This window comes from Rattus norvegicus, chromosome 6 (assembly GCF_021556685.1).
Source record: "Rattus norvegicus strain SHRSP/BbbUtx chromosome 6, alternate assembly SHRSP_T2T, whole genome shotgun sequence".
Lineage (NCBI taxonomy): Eukaryota > Metazoa > Chordata > Mammalia > Rodentia > Muridae > Rattus > Rattus norvegicus.
Genome location: NC_141539.1, coordinates 74,276,950 through 74,297,452, shown reverse-complemented (window position 1 = coordinate 74,297,452; position 20,503 = coordinate 74,276,950). Strand labels below are relative to the sequence as shown.

At 39.2% G+C, this 20,503-nt stretch overlaps 1 protein-coding gene and 1 long non-coding RNA gene across 4 annotated transcripts in view; both read left to right on the top strand.

The window, feature by feature from the left end:
- The window catches only part of Prkd1 (protein kinase D1), a 313,382-nt gene that overhangs the window by 130,734 nt on the left and 162,145 nt on the right, over window positions 1–20,503 (top strand).
- LOC148005230 (uncharacterized) lies at window positions 1,154–19,363 on the top strand. Of its 2 annotated transcripts, none has more exons than XR_015623014.1 (2): window positions 1,154–1,243; window positions 18,984–19,363. It is a non-coding gene; the product is annotated as an uncharacterized LOC148005230 (long non-coding RNA). The 2 variants fall into 2 exon arrangements; XR_015623013.1 differs by lacking the exon at window positions 1,154–1,243 and adding an exon at window positions 14,215–14,299.

Here is a 20,503-nt window from a genome sequence, read left to right as displayed (position 1 = left end):
GTACAAGTCAAGACTGAGCTCTCTAGTGTCAGTTATTTTTGGCAATTTTAACCAGTTATGAGTTAAAATTATCTCTAAGTTTTGGTCAGAGAGTTTTGAAGCAGTATTTATCTATGCTTGGGTATAACCATGGATATAAGAAATCAGTTTAATAACATTTCCATGTAACAATACACTAATAGTATGTTTCCCATTATGGCCTGTAATCATCTCAAGTACACAGGTTCTTGCCAGGTTTACAGGAAGAGTTATGGTTCCCGTCTGTTGAGGAGGCCTCCAGTCCAGTCAGAAATTGGTAGGTTATACCACTGTTTTACCAATGAGTACATCTTATGTACGAGGTCTGGATTGTACCACACAGACTATTAATGCTTTTCTCCTAAACAATCTGCATATAATCTTCTAGGTTACTGAATCTGTCACATAAGAGTTTGTAGTTTGATTTCTCTGTGTTTTGTGTGCAAGCACAGTTTATACCGTCAGCTCTGCTTGGCAACAAGGCCATGGCAGTAGCCTATGTTGCTTTGGAAGCCTCTGGGGCTTTCCAGAGTAAACTCCTCAGGGTGCGTCCCATGTCTGACACTGAGAGTTTACATAATCGCTTATGACTTCTGAGAGAAGCTTTGTCTATCTAAACACAAGAAGTCAAAAACCAGAAACCTATTTTTAAGTTTATGGAGATGCACAATTTAAAAAAGAGATTGAATATTGTGCTTTGCCATTCAGCCATATTTACTGTTAGTGATCAGGGGCCCACAGAGTAAATTGAGAAAGTGTTCCCTGATTCTGTCTCTGCTTGGTACAGGCATTTCAGAAAAGACCAGTATAATAAGAATACATGATTATAGACTCAGAGGAGGCTTAATGTAAAAGGTTGGGTATTTAATTTATGGAAATTCACCTTTCAATTTCAAATCCAATACAGTTCTTTCTCAGATGATTTGAAAGGATGCTGCCTCCTTTCTTTCCCACGAGGATTAAGCCACATCATCTTAGTTTCATATTGAAAAATGGGTTCTGTGCCACAATCCAAAAAGAGAATCCCAGCATCCGTACTCCGAATATTGCTGTCCCCAAGATAAAAGTGTCTTAGGATCCTAAATTCTAAAGCTCTTACATCATAATTCTGAATGCTGAGGCTATGATATAAAGCCTAAAATCTCGAAGACTGATCTTCCCCTTCAAGCAAAGGCTGTGTTGAGCTAGAGAGTGAATTCCACGCAAGGGGTTCCTGCAGTTGTGGGTATGCACAAGTAGTTGCCAGTGTGAGCAATTCTTTGGGACTCATTGCCAATGTGAGCAATTCTTTGGGACTCGTATGCCTTCACATATTCCATCTGTGCTCAAATGAACTCTGATGCACAAGGCACCACTGCTCTTCTTATCTTCTTATTCATGGATTGCAACCTTTAGGTGACTTCATGGGTTTCTCTAGACAGATGTGATTTTAAGTAATTAAAGATCTCTGAGATTTCACCAGTTGGAAGAATTTTCATAGAGCAATTATGCCTTTGTAGAATTCAGTAATTGGAATTTTCTACCAAACTCATTGGTCAATGACTCCGTAAAATTCCTTTTTAAAAGTCTGAGTGGCACCCAGTTCCTGTCCTTTTCTCATGGTTTGCAGGTTTAGTGGAAATCTGCTCTATTCTGTGAAATAGACCAAGTTCTCATACAAGCATTTATAAAATGGCTTGCCCTTTTCAGTCATTAATACCATGAATGAACAAGTAAGTTGTTGAATCTATAGATCTTTTATAGGAATATGTTCTGTATGTATTTGGCTTAAAACAACAACTAGAGGTGTGTTTGAAATAGAATATCAGTAGCAGACTGAAACATAAGCTATTCTTTTCTTTCCAATTTGGTGGTAGCGTAAGTGTCTCTTTACCATTCCATTCCTAACAAGGACCCTTTACCACTTGGTGTGCCTTGGGAGGCTGGCAAAGCTTCTAACACGGTGCTTGTCTGTCTGTGGCTTAGATGCTCAGCTGTTGTGAATTATTTTTATTTACTGGTTCAGAGAATTGGTTTTTTTTTTCAATTATTTTTGGGGAGGGAGCAAGACTCTTTTTCTCCATACTCCACTGCTGTCTATCATTTTCTCTCTTCTGTTCCTTCTAATTTATCATGGATTTCAAGGTACAGATTTCAATATTTTCTGAATCTTCATCTCTTAGGGTTATTATTTTGGGAATCAGAGCCTGAGGTGCTTTAGATTTTTTTTTTTTAAATTAACTTGAGTATTTCTTATATACATTTCAAATGTTATTCCCTTTCCCGGTTTCCGGGCAAAATCCCCCTCCCCCTCCCCTTCCTTATGGGTGTTCCCCTCCCAACCCTCCCCCCATTGCCGCCCTCCCCCCATAGTCTAGTTCACTGGGGGTTCAGTCTTAGCAGGAACCAGGGCTTCCCCTTCCACTGGTGCTCTTACTAGGATATTCATTGCTACCTATGAGGTCAGAGTCCAGGGTCAGTCCATGTATAGTCTTTGGGTAGTGGCTTAGTCCCTGGAAGCTCTGGTTGCTTGGCATTGTTGTACATATGGGGTCTCGAGCCCCTTCAAGCTCTTCCAGTTCTTTCTCTGATTCCTTCAACGGGGGTTCTATTCTCAGTTCAGTGGTTTGCTGCTGGCATTCGCCTCTGTATTTGCTGTATTCTGGCTGTGTCTCTCAGGAGCAATCTACATCCGGCTCCTGTCGGTCTGCACTTCTTTGCTTCATCCATCTTGTCTAATTGGGTGGCTGTATATGTATGGGCCACATGTGGGGCAGGCTCTGAATGGGTGTTCCTTCAGTCTCTGTTTTAATCTTTGCCTCTCCCTTCCCTGCCAAGGGTATTCTTTTTCCTCATTTAAAGAAGGAGTGAAGCATTCACATTTTGATCATCCGTCTTGAGTTTCGTTTGTTCTAGGGATCTAGGGTAATTCAAGCATTTGGGCTAATAGCCACTTATCAATGAGTGCATACCATGTATGTCTTTCTGTGATTGGGTTAGCTCACTCAGGATGATATTTTCCAGTTCCAACCATTTGCCTACGAATTTCATAAACTCGTTGTTTTTGATAGCTGAGTAATATTCCATTGTGTAGATGTACCATATTTTCTGTATCCATTCCTCTGTTGAAGGGCATCTGGGTTCTTTCCATTTTCTGGCTATTATAAATAAGGCTGCGATGAACATAGTGGAGCACGTGTCTCTTTTATATGTTGAGGCATCTTTTGGGTATATGCCCAAGAGAGGTATAGCTGGATCCTCAGGCAGTTCAATGTCCAATTTTCTGAGGAACCTCCAGACTGATTTCCAGAATGGTTTTACCAGTCTGCAATCCCACCAACAATGGAGGAGTGTTCCTCTTTCTCCACATCCTTGCCAGCATCTGCTGTCACCTGAGTTTTTGATCTTAGCCATTCTCACTGGTGTGAGGTGAAATCTCAGGGTTGTTTTGATTTGCATTTCCCTTATGACTAAAGATGTTGAACATTTCTTTAGGTGTTTCTCAGCCATTCGGCATTCCTCAGCTGTGAATTCTTTGTTTAGCTCTGAACCCCATTTTTTAATAGGGCTATTTGTTTCCCTGCGGTCTAACTTCTTGAGTTCTTTGTATATTTTGGATATAAGGCCTCTATCTGTTGTAGGATTGGTAAAGATCTTTTCCCAATCTGTTGGTTGCCGTTTTGTCCTAACCACCGTGTCCTTTGCCTTACAGAAGCTTTGCAGTTTTATGAGATCCCATTTGTCGATTCTTGATCTTAGAGCATAAGCCATTGGTGTTTTGTTCAGGAAATTTTTTCCAGTGCCCATGTGTTCCAGATGCTTCCCTAGTTTTTCTTCTATTAGTTTGAGTGTGTCTGGTTTGATGTGGAGGTCCTTGATCCACTTGGACTTAAGCTTTGTACAGGGTGATAAGCATGGATCGATCTGCATTCTTCTACATGTTGCCCTCCAGTTGAACCAGCACCACTTGCTGAAAATGCTATCTTTTTTCCATTGGATGGTTTTGGCTCCTTTGTCAAAAATCAAGTGACCATAGGTGTGTGGGTTCATTTCTGGGTCTTCAATTCTATTCCATTGGTCTATCTGTCTGTCTCTGTACCAATACCATGCAGTTTTTATCACTATTGCTCTGTAATACTGCTTGAGTTCAGGGATAGTGATTCCCCCTGAAGTCCTTTTATTGTTGAGGATAGCTTTAGCTATCCTGGGTTTTTTGTTATTCCAGATGAATTTGCAAATTGTTCTGTCTAACTCTTTGAAGAATTGGGTTGGTATTTTGATGGGGATTGCATTGAATCTGTAGATTGCTTTTGGTAAAATGGCCATTTTTACTATATTAATCCTGCCAATCCATGAGCATGGGAGATCTTTTCATCTTCTGAGGTCTTCTTCAATTTCTTTCCTCAGTGTCTTGAAGTTCTTATTGTACAGATCTTTTACTTGCTTGGTTAAAGTCACACCGAGGTACTTTATATTATTTGGGTCTATTATGAAGGGTGTCGTTTCCCTAATTTCTTTCTCGGCTTGTTTCTCTTTTGTATAGAGGAAGGCAACTGATTTATTTGAGTTAATTTTATACCCAGCCACTTTGCTGAAGTTGTTTATCAGCTTTAGTAGTTCTCTGGTGGAACTTTTGGGATCACTTAAATATACTATCATGTCATCTGCAAATAGTGATATTTTGACCTCTTCTTTTCCGATCTGTATCCCCTTGATCTCCTTTTGTTGTCTGATTGCTCTGGCTAGAACTTCAAGAACTATATTGAATAAGTAGGGAGAGAGTGGGCAGCCTTGTCTAGTCCCTGATTTTAGTGGGATTGCTTCAAGTTTCTCTCCATTTAGTTTAATGTTAGCAACTGGTTTGCTGTATATGGCTTTTCCTATGTTTAGGTATGGGCCTTGAATTCCTATTCTTTCCAGGACTTTTATCATGAAGGGGTGTTGGATTTTGTCAAATGCTTTCTCAGCATCTAATGAAATGATCATGTGGTTTTGTTCTTTCAGTTTGTTTATATGATGGATCACGTTGATGGTTTTCCGTATATTAAACCATCCCTGCATGCCTGGGATGAAGCCTACTTGATCATGGTGGATGATTGTTTTGATGTGCTCTTGAATTTGGTTTGCCAGAATTTTATTGAGTATTTTTGCGTCGATATTCATAAGGGAAATTGGTCTGAAGTTCTCTTTCTTTGTTGTGTCTTTGTGTGGTTTAGGTATAAGAGTAATTGTGGCTTCGTAGAAGGAATTCGGTAGGGCTCCATCTGTTTCAATTTTGTGGAATAGTTTGGATAATATTGGTATGAGGTCTTCTATGAAGGTTTGATAGAATTCTGCACTAAACCCGTCTGGACCTGGGCTCTTTTTGGTTGGGAGACCTTTAATGACTGCTTCTATTTCCTTAGGAGTTATGGGGTTGTTTAACTGGTTTATCTGTTCCTGATTTAACTTCGATACCTGGTATCTGTCTAGGAAATTGTCCATTTCCTGAAGTTTTTCAAATTTTGTTGAATATAGGTTTTTATAGTAAGATTTGATGATTTTTTGAATTTCCTCTGAGTCTGTAGTTATGTCTCCCTTTTCATTTCTAATTTTGTTAATTTGGACGCACTCTCTGTGTCCTCTCGTTAGTCTGGCTAAGGGTTTATCTATCTTGTTGATTTTCTCAAAGAACCAACTTTTGGTTCTGTTGATTCTTTCTATGGTCCTTTTTGTTTCTACTTGGTTGATTTCAGCTATGAGTTTGATTATTTCCTGCCTTCTACTCCTCCTGGGTGTATTTGCTTCTTTTTGTTCTAGAGCTTTTAGGTGTGCTGTCAAGCTGCTGACATATGCTCTTTCCTGTTTCTTTCTGCAGGCACTCAGCGCTATGAGTTTTCCTCTTAGCACAGCTTTCATTGTGTCCCATAAGTTTGGGTATGTTGTATCTTCATTTTCATTAAATTCTAAAAAGTTTTTAATTTCTTTCTTTATTTCTTCCTTGACCAGGTTATCATTGAGTAGAGCATTGTTCAATTTCCACGTATATGTGGGCATTCTTCCCTTATTGTTATTGAAGACCAGTTTTAGGCTGTGGTGGTCCGATAGCACGCATGGGATTATCTCTATCTTTCTGTACCTGTTGAGGCCCGTTTTTTGACCAATTATATGGTCAATTTTGGAGAAAGTACCATGAGGAGCTGAGAAGAAGGTATATCCTTTTGCTTTAGGATAGAATGTTCTATAAATATCCGTTAAGTCCATTTGGCTCATGACTTCTCTTAGTCTGTCGACATCACTGTTTAATTTCTGTTTCCATGATCTGTCCATTGATGAGAGTGGTGTGTTGAAATCTCTCACTATTATTGTGTGAGGTGCAATGTGTGTTTTGAGCTTTAGTAAGGTTTCTTTTACATATGTTGGTGCCCTTGTATTTGGGGCATAGATATTTAGGATTGAGAGTTCATCTTGGTGGATTTTTCCTTTGATGAATATGAAGTGTCCTTCCTTATCTTTTTTGATGACTTTTAGTTGGAAATTGATTTTATTTGATATTAGAATGGCTACTCCAGCTTGCTTCTTCTGACCATTTGCTTGGAAAGTTGTTTTCCAGCCTTTCACTCTGAGGTAGTGTCTGTCTTTGTCTCTGAGGTGTGTTTCCTGTAGGCAGCAGAATGCAGGGTCCTCATTGCGTATCCAGTTTGTTAATCTATGTCTTTTTATTGGGGAGTTGAGGCCATTGATATTGAGAGATATTAAGGAATAGTGATAATTGCTTCCCTTTATATTCATATTTGGATGTGAGGTTATGTTTGTGTGCTTTCATTCTCTTTGTTTTGTTGCCAAGACGATTAGTTTCTTGCTTCTTCTAGGGTATAGCTTGCCTCCTTATGTTGGGCTTTACCATTTATTATCCTTTGTAGTGCTGGATTTGTAGAAAGATATTGTGTAAATTTGGTTTTGTCATGGAATATCTTGGTTTCTCCATCAATGTTAATTGAGAGTTTTGCTGGATACAGTAACCTGGGCTGGCATTTGTGTTCTCTTAGGGTCTGTATGACATCAGTCCAGGATCTTCTGGCCTTCATAGTTTCTGGCGAGAAGTCTGGTGTGATTCTGATAGGTCTCCCTTTATATGTTACTTGACCTTTTCCCCTTACTGCTTTTAATATTCTTTCTTTATTTTGTGCGTTTGGTGTTTTGACAATTATGTGACGGGAGGTGTTTCTTTTCTGGTCCAATCTATTTGGAGTTCTGTAGGCTTCTTGTATGTCTATGGGTATCTCTTTTTTTAGGTTAGGGAAGTTTTCTTCTATGATTTTGTTGAAGATATTTACTGGTCCTTTGAGCTGGGAGTCTTCACTCTCTTCTATACCTATTATCCTTAGGTTTGATCTTCTCATTGAGTCCTGGATTTCCTGTATGTTTTGGACCAGTAGCTTTTTCCGCTTTACATTATCTTTGACAGTTGAGTCAATGATTTCTATGGAATCTTCTGCTCCTGAGATTCTCTCTTCCATCTCTTGAATTCTGTTGGTGAGGCTTGTATCTACAGCTCCTTGTCTCTTCTTTTGGTTTTCTATATCCAGGGTTGTTTCCATGTGTTCTTTCTTGATTGCTTCTATTTCCATTTTTAATTCCTTCAACTGTTTGATTGTGTTTTCCTGGAATTCTTTCAGGGATTTTTGCGATTCCTCTCTGTAGGCTTCTACTTGTTCTCTAAGGGAGTTCTTCATGTCTTTCTTGAAGTCCTCCAGCATCATGATCAAATATGATTTTGAAAATAGATCTTGCTTTTCTGGTGTGTTTGGATATTCCATGTTTGTTTTGGTGGGAGAATTGGGCTCCGATGATGGCATGTAGTCTTGGTTTCTGTTGCTTGGGTTCCTGCGCTTGCCTCTCGCCATCAGATTATCTCTAGTGTTACTTTGTTCTGCTATTTCTGACAGTGGCTAGACTGTCCTATAAGCCTGTGTGTCAGGAGTGCTGTAGACCTGTTTTCCTCTCTTTCAGTCAGTTCTGGGGACAGAGTGTTCTGCTTTCGGGCGTGTAGTTTTTCCTCTCTACAGGTCTTCAGCTGTTCCTGTGGGCCTGTGTATTGAGTTCACCATGCAGCTTTCTTGCAGCAGAAAATTTGGTCTTACCTGTGGTCCTGAGGCTCAAGTTCGCTCGTGGGATGCTGCCCAGGGGCTCTCTGCAGCGGCAGCAACCAGGAAGACCTGTGCCGCCCCTTCCGGGAGCTTCAGTGCACCAGGGTTCCAGATGGTCTTTGGCTTTTTCCTCTGGCGTCCGAGATGTGTGTGCAGGGAGCAGTCTCTTCTGGTTTCCCAGGCTTGTCTGCCTCTCTGAAGGTTTAGCTCTCCCTCCCACGGGATTTGGGTGCAGAGAACTGTTTATCAGGTCTGTTTCTATCAGGTTCCGGCGGTGTCTCAGGCAGGGGTCCTGCCGCTCCTGGGCCCTCCCCCACGGGAGCCCAGAGGCCTTATACAGTTTCCTCTTGGGCCAGGGATGTGGGCAGGGGTGAGCAGAGTTGGTGGTCTCTTCCGCTCTGCAGCCTCAGGAGTGCCCACCTGACCAGGCGGTTGGGTCTCTCTCTCACCGGGTCTGGGAGCAGAGAGCTGCTGCGGGCCCGCTTTAGATTTTTTTATGATGTCAACATTTTAGGTCATAGTAATTGATATGTGGGATGTATGACTTGCAGCAGGAGAGATGGAACGCTTCTGGAAGCATCCATCCTTTCTGTCTGAAGTAAATCAACCTTAGCAGGAGTTTGTTTAATGTTTAACAGCTGTAAAGTCTCATCATGGACTTAAGTGATAGGAAAAGCATGTAACAGGCCCTTTGCAAGGCATAATAAAAATGTAGAATTCTTTATTGTGTATTCCATATAACCAATTCTAGCTCAGAATAATTTTGCTCATTTTCTAAACACACACATTCTCTCTCTCTCTCTCTCTCTCTCTCTCTCTGTCTCTCTCTCTCTTCTCTAATGAAGACAATGGAGTATAGTTCTAAAATATCTACTGACTGATAATTTTGTCTGTGTTCACATGTACTATATGGATTAGTAGGAAACAGAAACAAAGATATTACTGGACATGACTTCTTTGCTAAACTGGATGATAGTTCTCGAACAAAGAACCATTTATGACTTGTATGTTTGTATGTGGCATGCTGTTCACATGACAAGAGCAGGTTTCGTGGCTACCAAGAGAGGGATCAAAAGTGCAGTTTGTACCATTTCCTATGCTCTCGTATGACACAGTTCAGGATTAGATGTACAGCAGAGTTCCTGAGTGTTCTCTCTTCGGGGTCAGACTGTTCTCTGTTGTCCTTTTGTCGTAAGAAGGATTTTCCTTTTATTGTAATTGTTTTTGTATATTTAATGAGTGAGAGATGGAGTAGTAATTTTGTCTATGAAAAAGTGAAGTGCCATTTTCCCAAGGAGAAGTGGTATTCAATTGTAGCAACAAATGCTCCTCACTGTGGGGAATGTATCGTTTCATTGGAAAGACACACTTCTCTATGTAATCATGATTATGTCCTGCAGTGTATTGCCAGCTCACTCAGCATGGATGTGTTTGATTTCGAGATACAGTAAACCTAACAGTTCCCAACTCTGCAGATGCTTCTCTATCCATTTGTTTTACTAGAACAGGTAGATCCTGTTTTGAGGCTTCCCTCCTCAATATTGACGATGCCTCTACAGGACCCTGGTCATGAATTCTGACACAGTGACCCTTGCTCCAGAGAGCACAAAGAGAAATAAATAATTCATTTGGTAGCATAGTAAATTCTGATATTTCTATTTCTTTTATTGTAACCCTAGTCCCATTTTTCCTAGTATTAATGTTAGTATATTTATGTTGTTTGGATGACTTACCCTTCCAAAGAACACATCATCTACATACATATTTTTCTATGATACCCTTATTTGTATCAGTAAGAAATTAATATTGCATTGTGGGTAAGGACTTGGAGGTGTAAGTGATCTTTATCTATTAATTTTGTACTATCTGTCTCATTAAAAAATAATTTTGAGAAAGCTGATTACTCATAAACTATATTGGATGGCAGGCTCTGTACTACTAACAGCTTTATAGAGAACCACCTATTTTGAATGGATGTGGGTAAGAAACCCAAGAGTCAGGTTGTTCTTGCAACTTTTGAGAGAAAGTGTTTATTTGGCTCATAGTTTGAAGATACCGTGCTCTGTTTACTTTCTCCTTTTTTTTTTAAAATCCAGTTTAGGATGAGAACCCAGAGAATAGTACCATAGATAATGGGCAGTTCTATCTGCTTCAGTTAACCTGATCAGGATAATCTCACATGTGCATGGTCAGAGGCCAGTAGTCTAGGTGAGGCCCATTTCCTCTATGATTTTAGATAACATCCCTTTGATAATTGGGAATAAACATCCTAGTTATTGTGATAAAATGTATTTATACATTTATATTTTGTGTGTATGAAGTTTTTTTTTTGTGTGTGTATGTGTGTGTGTTGTGTGTTTATGGTGTGTGTGGTGTGTGTGTTTGTGGTGTGTGTGTGTGTGTGTGTGTGTCTCCTCTGTGAGTGATTGTGGCAAATCTGATACCAACATCAACTGTTTCCCTCTATTGTTTTCTACCTTGTTAGTTTTTGAGACTGGGACTCTCACTGAATCTTAGCCACCGTTTCCACTCGACTGGCTTGCTGATCTGCCACTAGGATCTTCTGTTTCTGTCCATGTAGCATTCAGGTTATAGATGTGTGCCTCTGTGTTTAGCTTTTATGTAGGGTGCTAAGGACCCAACTTGGGTCTTCTGGCTTGTGTAGTATGTACTTTATACACTGAGTCATCTTTGTAGTTCTACACACATGTTTTGAAATACCAAACAGTACAAACACCACAGTGCAATACAACATAGGTCTGTCTCTAAATTATAGTTTTTAATTTTATTATGGATAAGATCAACATTTTTGATATTTTCTTTTGGGAACCCATTGCCCGGTAACAATATGGCGTGACAGAGAACGGTGTATGCGTTTACCAACTACTACAATTTTAATACATAAAAACATTAAGAATACTTATATTAAAAATTATATGCCATCTATTGGCAATTAGATTTTATGGAATTGAAACAGGAACTATCTTAGAGAAACGGTGAGCCTTAAACATAGATACCTAAACAAGATTTCATAAACAAAGCCACAAATTAATGAGATGTGTAGGTATTATTCAACATTCTTCACTTCATAAACTGAGTCATTGAATTACTGGAAGAATTAATTATCTTTGAAGATTCGTATCAGATTATCTTGTTCTGAATAGATTTTGAACTAAGTGACTATGTGCTGCTGAGTGACCAATGAGCAAAGCTGAGAAGGGATGGTGGGAATATGGCCTCTCTTTTTTAGACATTCATTTAGTGACACTTTATTCATGGTCTCTTATTTGTCTTGCTCTGACCTGATCCTGGGATACAGTGATAAACCAGATGCACACAGCTGTTCCTCAAATGAGTTTGCATTCCAGCTAGTAGAATTTATACACATCTGTACAGTGAGGTAAATATGTAATGGAATTTTGGCTGCGATGAGAATCAGGTGATCATGGTGTACTTGTGAGTGCATTACAGCTTCGAGGCCAGCTGGACATGGCAGTTTGAGACTCTTGAGAAGAGTCACTGTAGGGAGAGGGGACATAAGCTGAGAGGTTTCATAAGCAAGATCCTAAGATCTTCTTTTATCTATGGATCCTCTGAGAAGGCATATTGTCCCTTGCTTAACTGAAGTTTTCCAGAGGTCATAAGGTCATGATTCTAGTTAATGGAGGAGAACAATCACACACTTGGAAAATAAGAATCAGGCCCTTAGAGATCTGGGAGTTCTGCATGGAAAGCCACAGCTTAGGAGTGAGCAGTCTGCCAAAGTCATCACAGACACTCAAGTGTTCAAATGTGTCTGGGCTGTAACCTCTGCAGTGAAAGGAAATCCTGATTTCTAAAAATAAAGATTGCTTTTATTTTAAGAGTCAAAGGGGAACAGACTGTCCAAGTAAATACAGGTCACTGACATCTTTTGATTGTGGTATTGGTGTATGGAGAGAAGTTCTCCAATTGCAAGATGTCGTTTTCTTTAAGTGTTTGCAGACAGAGAGAAAGCAGAATGGGATGGGATGAAGAGAAGCAACTGTGTTGGGGGAAGGAAGTAGACATTAGCACAGCCAGTTCTACAAAGGTGCTGCCTATTAGTCTGGAGAATTGTCCATGGATCTAGGAGTATGAAAGTTATCTCTCTCCAGCCTTTTGAGAGGAGCTCGAGAGTAGAGGGTGGTTGGCTAGAGGGTGTGTGATAGATTCCAGGCAGGGAGAACAACACATCATCCATAGTTTGTTGGCAGTATGGATTTGAATTTTTGTATTTGCTGTTTTGAGGGTAGAACATTCTTGTTCTTAGCATGTTGATATCTCAACAAGCATTTTGTTTCCTGCAAATTTAGAGTAAGACCTTAATTTTCTCGTGATTCTCTGTTCATCCCTGATTTTCATTTTGTCTTTTTTTCATTCACATTAAAATTAACATGCTTATTAAAGCATCTTATTGAAAAAATTTTAACGTTTTGTGTAACATTCCTTTCAGAGTAAAAACAGAAGCATATGAATTTGTGCAGTGACTGACTCTAGATAGTGAATATGACATCTACATATGCAACCTATTTTAAACATCTTGCTTCTTCCAGAATACAATATTGCCTTTTAACCCCTTCAAGGTCTTGAGGTACAGAGATAGACTAGAGCTCCCAGATACTTTTGATGTAAACTAGATTGCTTTCAAGATAACTTATTCTTTTACCTTGTAAAGGCAAAAGAAACATTTTCCAAAGTTCCTTTAGTAAATATCTCTCAGGATGATATCGCTTTACTGCCTTGCAGTTATGGGTAAATTACCTTGTGGGAAAGCAAAGGGAGTAAGAGAAAGAATGTCTTAGCTATTTGGGAGTTGCCTCCAGGAATTGTACAAACTTAAAAAAAACTTAGGCTTAGAAAGTGGAGAATATAGTTGAGATTTTCACTATGGCACAGCTTTTGTATACATTGCCAACCACTATAAGGCCTTCAATAAAACATAAATGTAAATTACTGCCTGTGCCTATAATTCTGCATTTGTGAGTTGGAGGCTGAAGGAGCAGAAGCTCAAGGTGATTCTTGGTCTACAGAGGTTTTAAAGGCTGATAGTACTATGTAAGAGCCTATCTCAAAAGATCATCAAAATAAACAGATAAATAAAAAACCAAGAAGAACTCACAAATAGCCCAGGTGTATTAGAATAATGTATGTCATGAATAGTGGTACAGATAGTATAGATTTTGCAAGGAAAATTACCATTTTTCTTATATTTCATATTAGCAAAGATATATTCACATATCACATGTATGGAAATTGAAAGGGCATGGTCTACTTTGTGCAAAAGTACAGAATAATACTTGACCCTTGTGTCCTCTTATAAAAATAAATTTTATTTTTAAATTAAAATAAGAATGTTCCAGGACATATGTAGAATATGCTGGCCTAGTACTTACAGTGGTGTTGAGGCCCACCTCGAAACTGTACAAGTCCTGAAGCCACCAAAAGTTGACATGATGACAGACTTGACATGTCAGTCAGCCATATCATGTTATAAAATACCCTCATAATTCAATCAAAAGATCTGTAGATATTTTTCCTATTCTTCTAGTTCAGCTCCTCCAGGGAGGTGATATACTTCCTGACTCTAAGTGTTGGAAAGGAGAGAGAGAGAGAGAGAGAGAGAGAGAGAGAGAGAGAGAGAGAGAGAGGGAGAGGGAGGGAGAGAGAGGGAGAGAGAGAGAGACAGAGACAGAGAGAGACAGAGACAGAGACAGGAGAGGAAGAGGAAGGGAAGAGGAAGAGAGGAAGAGAAGGAAGAGGAGGAGGAGGAGGAGAAGCAGCACTATTCTGCCTCATCCCTATAATCCCATTATTGAGAAACTTAAGGGCAGAGAACTTCTGGCCTTTGGTTCCACCTGAGCAGTATGGTTGAGTTCAGCCAGCCTGAACTACAGAATGAGACTCTATATCAAAAACACTATATAGACAAACAGTCAGAGAGTATGAGAGGATGAGAGCAGGCGTTGTCCATGTTTACTGGAAGATACTGTTATTCTATGACCTAATAACCCCATCATGGAGACATGAGGTGAGCTGTTACACCTACTGCTTTACTTGATTCTTAGAACTTAGAAGCCTTTTGCTGATTCCAGAGCCTGTGGTTGGCCCCCAGTTCAGCTGAAGGCATCTGAGCACTTAAAGCGAACCTGAAGGTCAGCCCGCTAAAGAATAGCTCTAGGGGGATGGAACTGAGGTAGGAGTGGCAGATGATGGTGTCTTTGCCCCCTGCTTCATCCCTACTTGGCATTCTGCATCCTCCTGTGCAGAAGTTGCATAGCATTTCATAAAGGAGGGGGGAGGTTCTTTCCTTTTGCTGAGAACATCAAAGTAAAGAGGGAATTTACTGCTTTCCTTTTGTTCTTTTGAATCAGATGTGCTTCCTGATTATCAATACACAGAAGAAAAATGTACAGCTCTCTTGGGATTTGGCTTTGGGAAATAAGATTTTTATACATGAACCAATGGCTCATTATCAGCTGAGTCAGAACAATGGAATTCCATTGTATTGATGCCAACATCAGATCCACAGCCTTGGCTTAGTTTAACAGAGTATATAAAATTATGAAGTTAATGCAAATGGCTCGTAATATTAGTAAGTATAGGAGTGAGCTTTAAAAATTTGATTAGCTGTTATTCTTCACCAAATGCAGGTTAGTTTTGAGGAAAAGTGTTATGTGTATGTGTGTGTCTGTGTGTGTGTGTGTGTGTGTGTGTGTGTGTGTGTACATACATATAAATAAATTTTTGTCACAGAAGATTTACAAAATTGTTAGTAAGGAAAAGACTTAGTGTATTTCCTTATAAGTGTTAATGCCTTGCTTTGGTCAATTTGAAAAATTACCGTTTTAGAAGCCGAGCAGAGATTGGTCACTGAGCTATTCATCTGCTCTAGTGAATCATCTCATGATCATTGTTACCTGCAGAAACAACAAACACTTAGGAAGCATTTCCTGTTGGTCTTGCCTCCTTGTAAATACAGGCTTGTTCATTTGATCCCTTCAGAGGTCCTGGGATGCAATCAGCAAAATAAGTAAATGTAAGAATGAAACACATGAATCAGTACATACTCAGGACTTACAAACACCAGATAGATAGATACAGCTGCATGTCTAAAATAGGGAAAGATGATGAGGGATTATCACCCTTGTATGAATATCATTACATAGTTGGTGACTTTTCTCTAGCTAGGTAGTGTATGTCACATTTTCCAAGCTTCCTTCAAACTCTTGCAGTTTAACAGTTGAACCCAGACCAAGGCATGGGTTGAATGGATTATTATTTGAATCAGCAGTTCATATATTGTCAGAGCTACAGAGAGATGTGGCCTTGTACTCAGAGTTCAATCTGTACTGCCATGGATTGCAGAAGGGCTTGCATTATATGGGAGCCAGTAATTTTCTTGGTACAATTGATCAAATGATATGATATCAGTATTTATAACTTTTGCACAATGCTTATTTTGCTTGATATTTATGCATCTGAGGCTTTTCATCTGAGGTTACTATTTTTTCACTGAGTATTAGCTGAAATGTCTCTACTGTGAGAGGTCTTTCCTAAATCCTTGCTTATGTTATATTCATCTTTTCTAGTCTTTCTTTATATGGTATTAATTTCTCTAAAAGCATCATCTCACAATTTTTAGACCTTTATTTTGAGTCCTTATTAGGGCAGTCTGACTCCCTAACTACACTTTCTATACAGTGTCTTCTAGAGGAAGTCTCATGGCCGTAAGGGATAGTGTCTGGTTTTGTTTATCACTGTATCTCCAGCTACAGACTGCATGTTTAAACATTTACTCATTATTTACTGGAGGAATAGCTGGGAGCACTTGTGGTAAACAGGATGTATTTATACTACCTCTCTTTAGAGCAGGAATGTATGTTATTTGTGTTATGATGACCAAGGTAAGCTGGCTTTCATTATAATTTCTGGTTTTAAGACAGACTGGGGAACACAGTCCCCTGAGAGCTTCTAGTCAGAAGTTAAGCATTGTTAACAAAGGCTATGAATATTAGCTTTCCACATATTTATTGTAAGAGTGGTTTAGTGTTGACTTCAGTCTTGCAACTCAACAAAGCTGTGCAAGCAGGCTCTTCAGCCCTGTGTTCCTGCCTGTCTAGAGGAACAAGCAGTTAGCCAATCAGCATGGTCACTGGCAATGGAAGTCTAGAAGTTTTGAAAAGAACATGTCTCCATTGCTCGGAGGAAACTCCACTACGTCTTTTAAAGTTATGGCTGGTAGTGAATAGAGTTTCGATTTCAGAAAGCCTTGCTCTAGTCATTTCTAGTTGGTATGGCTTGAAAGACTATGTTCCTGTCAGGACAATTCTGTTACTTACAAATGACCTCACTTAGGACAAGAGAAAGATCTCTTCTGCAGTTACTCAGCAAAAAGTCTATGGTTGTCTTAGTGTAAGAATTTGATTGGTTCATAATTGAGGCTTCTGATGGGTAGAACTGGAAGCTGGGCACATACAATGCTTTTCTTGATAGAATTAAAATATGTGTGCAAGCATACATAGGGTATTTCTCATTCTTACTGGTTTACTAGGTGGACTCTCCTGTATACTTCCCCAGTAGAAAAGGTTAAGCCACAAAGACTCTGGGTAGTCTCTTCTTGCTCCCATGTCTTCAGAATAGGCATAGTAGTTTGTGGGGCTAAAAGAACAGATATTGTCAATGACATAAGCACTGGGCAGTGGTAGCTAAAGGGGACTGGAAATTACTCCCAGGGTTTTAAGTGCCAAGTACTTAAGAGCCTCTGTCCTTGACTCATTGCATGGCTAAGAGACTTCAAGAAAGTGCCAGCGATTGCCTAGGCACTAAGAGTTGAATATACAGAGGATTGCAGAGGTACCAAAAACTGAAAATCCGTGGATAACCAAACATGTAAAGCCAAAGAACTATGAAGAGCTAAGGAAGTAAGTCCAAGAGATACAGCCAAGCCAACACCCATCACCAGAAGTTGAGAAACAATAACACTTGGTGCTGTCAAGAGTCAAGGTTCCCTAACATGCATATTTAGGGTTGTAAAACTAGCTGCTAGGTACAGAGCTGTAAGTGGGAAGGTCCAGAGCCTGCCCTAGAGAAACTGAGTGTCTACCTTTGAAACTTGGCATCCAAGTGCCCAGTTCTCAAGGCTCAGAGAATTATAAGCCTCTTGAGTTTGAATCCTTTTCTGATGCTCAGGAGCTCACGGTAACTAGAGCTGAGGAAGTTGCTGCTATGTATCCATGAATTCCATCAGTAGGTAGCACCCCCTCCCCACTATGGGGTATTTATGACCATTTTGTGGCATCAGCTGTCCCAATCCATTTGCATGTTTCACTATTTATACCCCTTCTTTGTTCTGCTGTGATCAATCATTAAATTCACTTCAGTAAGAGAAATGTATTATGCTTCCCTTCAAACCATTTTCTTTAGCATTTATTTGTAGGTTTCTGACCTGGGGCCTCAAAGTATCATTATATTATAAAATATAAATTAATCATTTATAGAGTTATTGGTATAAAATACTTCTATATAATTACAAAGATTTTGATTACATTTTCAAAAGTAAATTTGGAAAACAAAATGTACATTCCTTTATAAAGCCCCTGGCTCCTTGTTATCTAGTAACAGGGAACTCTGTTAGGCCACCAAAGTTTGCATTTTAAATTCACACACATATAGTATAATTGTCCACTAATTTAAAATGAAAATTTAACATATGTGGACTGCTGAACAGACTGATGAATGCTAACTAAGAATAATATTCTGGTATAGATTACGACCAGTGTTTATAGTGACCTCAGATAATTATGAGACTGTGTAGTCTGACAATTTATGATGAAGCTTTAAAAATAAAAAAAGAGTAAAAATAAAACCCTCTTATTCTTAAGTATCTTCCTTCTTTTTATTAGGTATGTTTTATTCTGAACAATTATTTTTAAAATGTATAATCTGAAACACACATTTCCTTTCATTAATATAGGCTACTTTCACTGAGAATCTTGTACACATTCTTGAACAGGTGGGATCTGATGATTTCATGGATTAAGGGTACCCTTGAAAGAGACTTTTAAAGGCCAACACAATTCATGATGAGGTTTCCCTCCTCTACCTTTTGGAGCACCACCGTTAAGTTTTATCATTTTAAGTCTTAAAGTCTTGATGCTCATGGAAGCACTCACTTGTCTGTTTTACATAAATGTCATTTCTATTGTGTAAAAAACAGGATAACCTGATAGGCATCTGGATGTCTATAATGTTATCAGGAATACAGCGGACCTGGGGAAACTAGAGAGAGAAATGAGAGCCTCCCAGAGAAAGCACCAGGTCAGGAGCTGCCCAGGGGGAGCACCAGGTCAGGAGCTGCCCAGGGGGAGCACCAGGTCAGGAGCTGCCCAGGGGGAGCACCAGATCAGGAGCTGCCCAGTGGGAGCACCAGGTCAGGAGCTGCCCAGGGGGAGCACCAGGTCAGGAGCACACTGTCTTTTGCCTTAATGACACCAAGCTAGATTTTCTGTTGCTTCATTACCACTACCATTTTAAAGAACTATTAGTAAGAACTATAAATTACCAAGAAACAGTTGCTGTATGTCTTAAGTAACTTATCTAGGTCTTATTCAGACTTTACAACCTGTAAATATGTGGTTTCTGGCCAGAAAAAGCCCTCTGAAATTTCAGGTCTGACTCACCCTTCCCTGGATGTCAGAGCACTGTCAGGGTCTCCGCTTTATAAGAAGCGGACCAAGAATAAGGATGGAGGAGTAAGATTGATTACTCTACTAGCATCTTTAATTTTTTTAATGGCTCAGAGTTACCACCTAACATCATGCAATTTTTGTTTTCTAGGCATTACCCTTCTCATCTCTAGGATGGTCATACGAAGCAGATGATCACTGGAAGCTTTAAATTCTTTCTAAGGTTTTTAACATTGGATGGGCCTTTTGATTGGCTGTTGGGATCTTTTATTTTTGTTCATACCTCCATTACTCTCATTCAGAAAACAGGGAGGCTATTTGAGGTATGAACACATTGCAGTATGTTATAACGGCAGCTTCTTCACAGGAAGACAAAGAAAATGATGCACATCTGTTTTCATTTCCAAAGCTGCACATCCACATACTTAATTATTGTTGTGTGAGTCATCTTTGAGCATCGACTGAGACTTAATAGTTCTCAGACGCTCGACATCTGTCAAGACATAATGAAAATGTGTTTTTACACCACAATTGTGAAGCTCTCATTAATTATTAGCACCTGTAATAGCTTGATAGAATATTTATTTTAAATCTTACAAAAATTATATACAACAAAACAATGATTTAAACTACCTCTAGGCTGTATATCTCCAGAAATTACTGCACTAGGATTAATGATTGTTTTGTTTTTCTATATCACTTTTGTAGTTTTAATACAAAATTTTAATAGATGGCATTATTGAAATTAAAATGGAAGAAAAATATTAGCCCAAAATTAAGCATCCCAGTAAGTCATGTGAGTGCTTTTAGATAGGGATATAGTTTATTAGACTCTTGTAACAACATTTGACACTAGCATCAATATTTGTGTATGCTTCAGGAAGGATTTATAATTGCTTCACTCTTGAGAAAGTCCATTAAGTTAGGCTGTGTGTACCTCTGCCACTATAACTGATTTTAGACTCTGATAACCAGCATATCACTTCAGTTCTAACCTGAACTTTAATAAATTAGATGACTTGTCTTTCTTGGAAGATATTGCTTCCCTTTTAGTTGTCTTTTTCTATGTCTGTTTATATACTTACTGCTACTATGCAGATTTAATGTAAAAATCCAACCTTACCCAATGCCTCACCTGACTTCCAGGTCAATAGTGCCAGTTTTTGGGGTGACCACCAGCAACACAGGAACTCTGCATGTTCTCTCCTCTCCTCCTTAAGCTACAGTAAACCTCTCTTTAAAACTAAAAACAAAAATTTAATTTAAGATGAGCTTTTAAAAACATATTTGAATTTAATAAAAGTATAGTAGAACAATAAATCTTGACAAGAAGTGAGCCCATAGATCTCAGTGTGACTGTAGCCAGGCAAGTGTGGGATAAATTGTAGTCCTGTTTTTATTGGAAAGGAAGTTTCTATTTAATTTTTACCAAACAGCAGAGACTGGCTCAAGTGAGCTCTGTTTCTAAATTTGAGCCTTGAAGATTGCTACAGTTGATAGACACCTGGTTCTAGCCACCCCCTGAACAAAGGCTGCATTGGCTTTAGAACAGTCATATGACTGCAGGTGCTGATGTGATAGAAGACACTGGGGAGGATGAGAATCATGGCATGAGTCTTGCTAGCATTCTCTGCATGGTGGAACCCAGTGAAGTGGCCTAGAAAAGAGCAA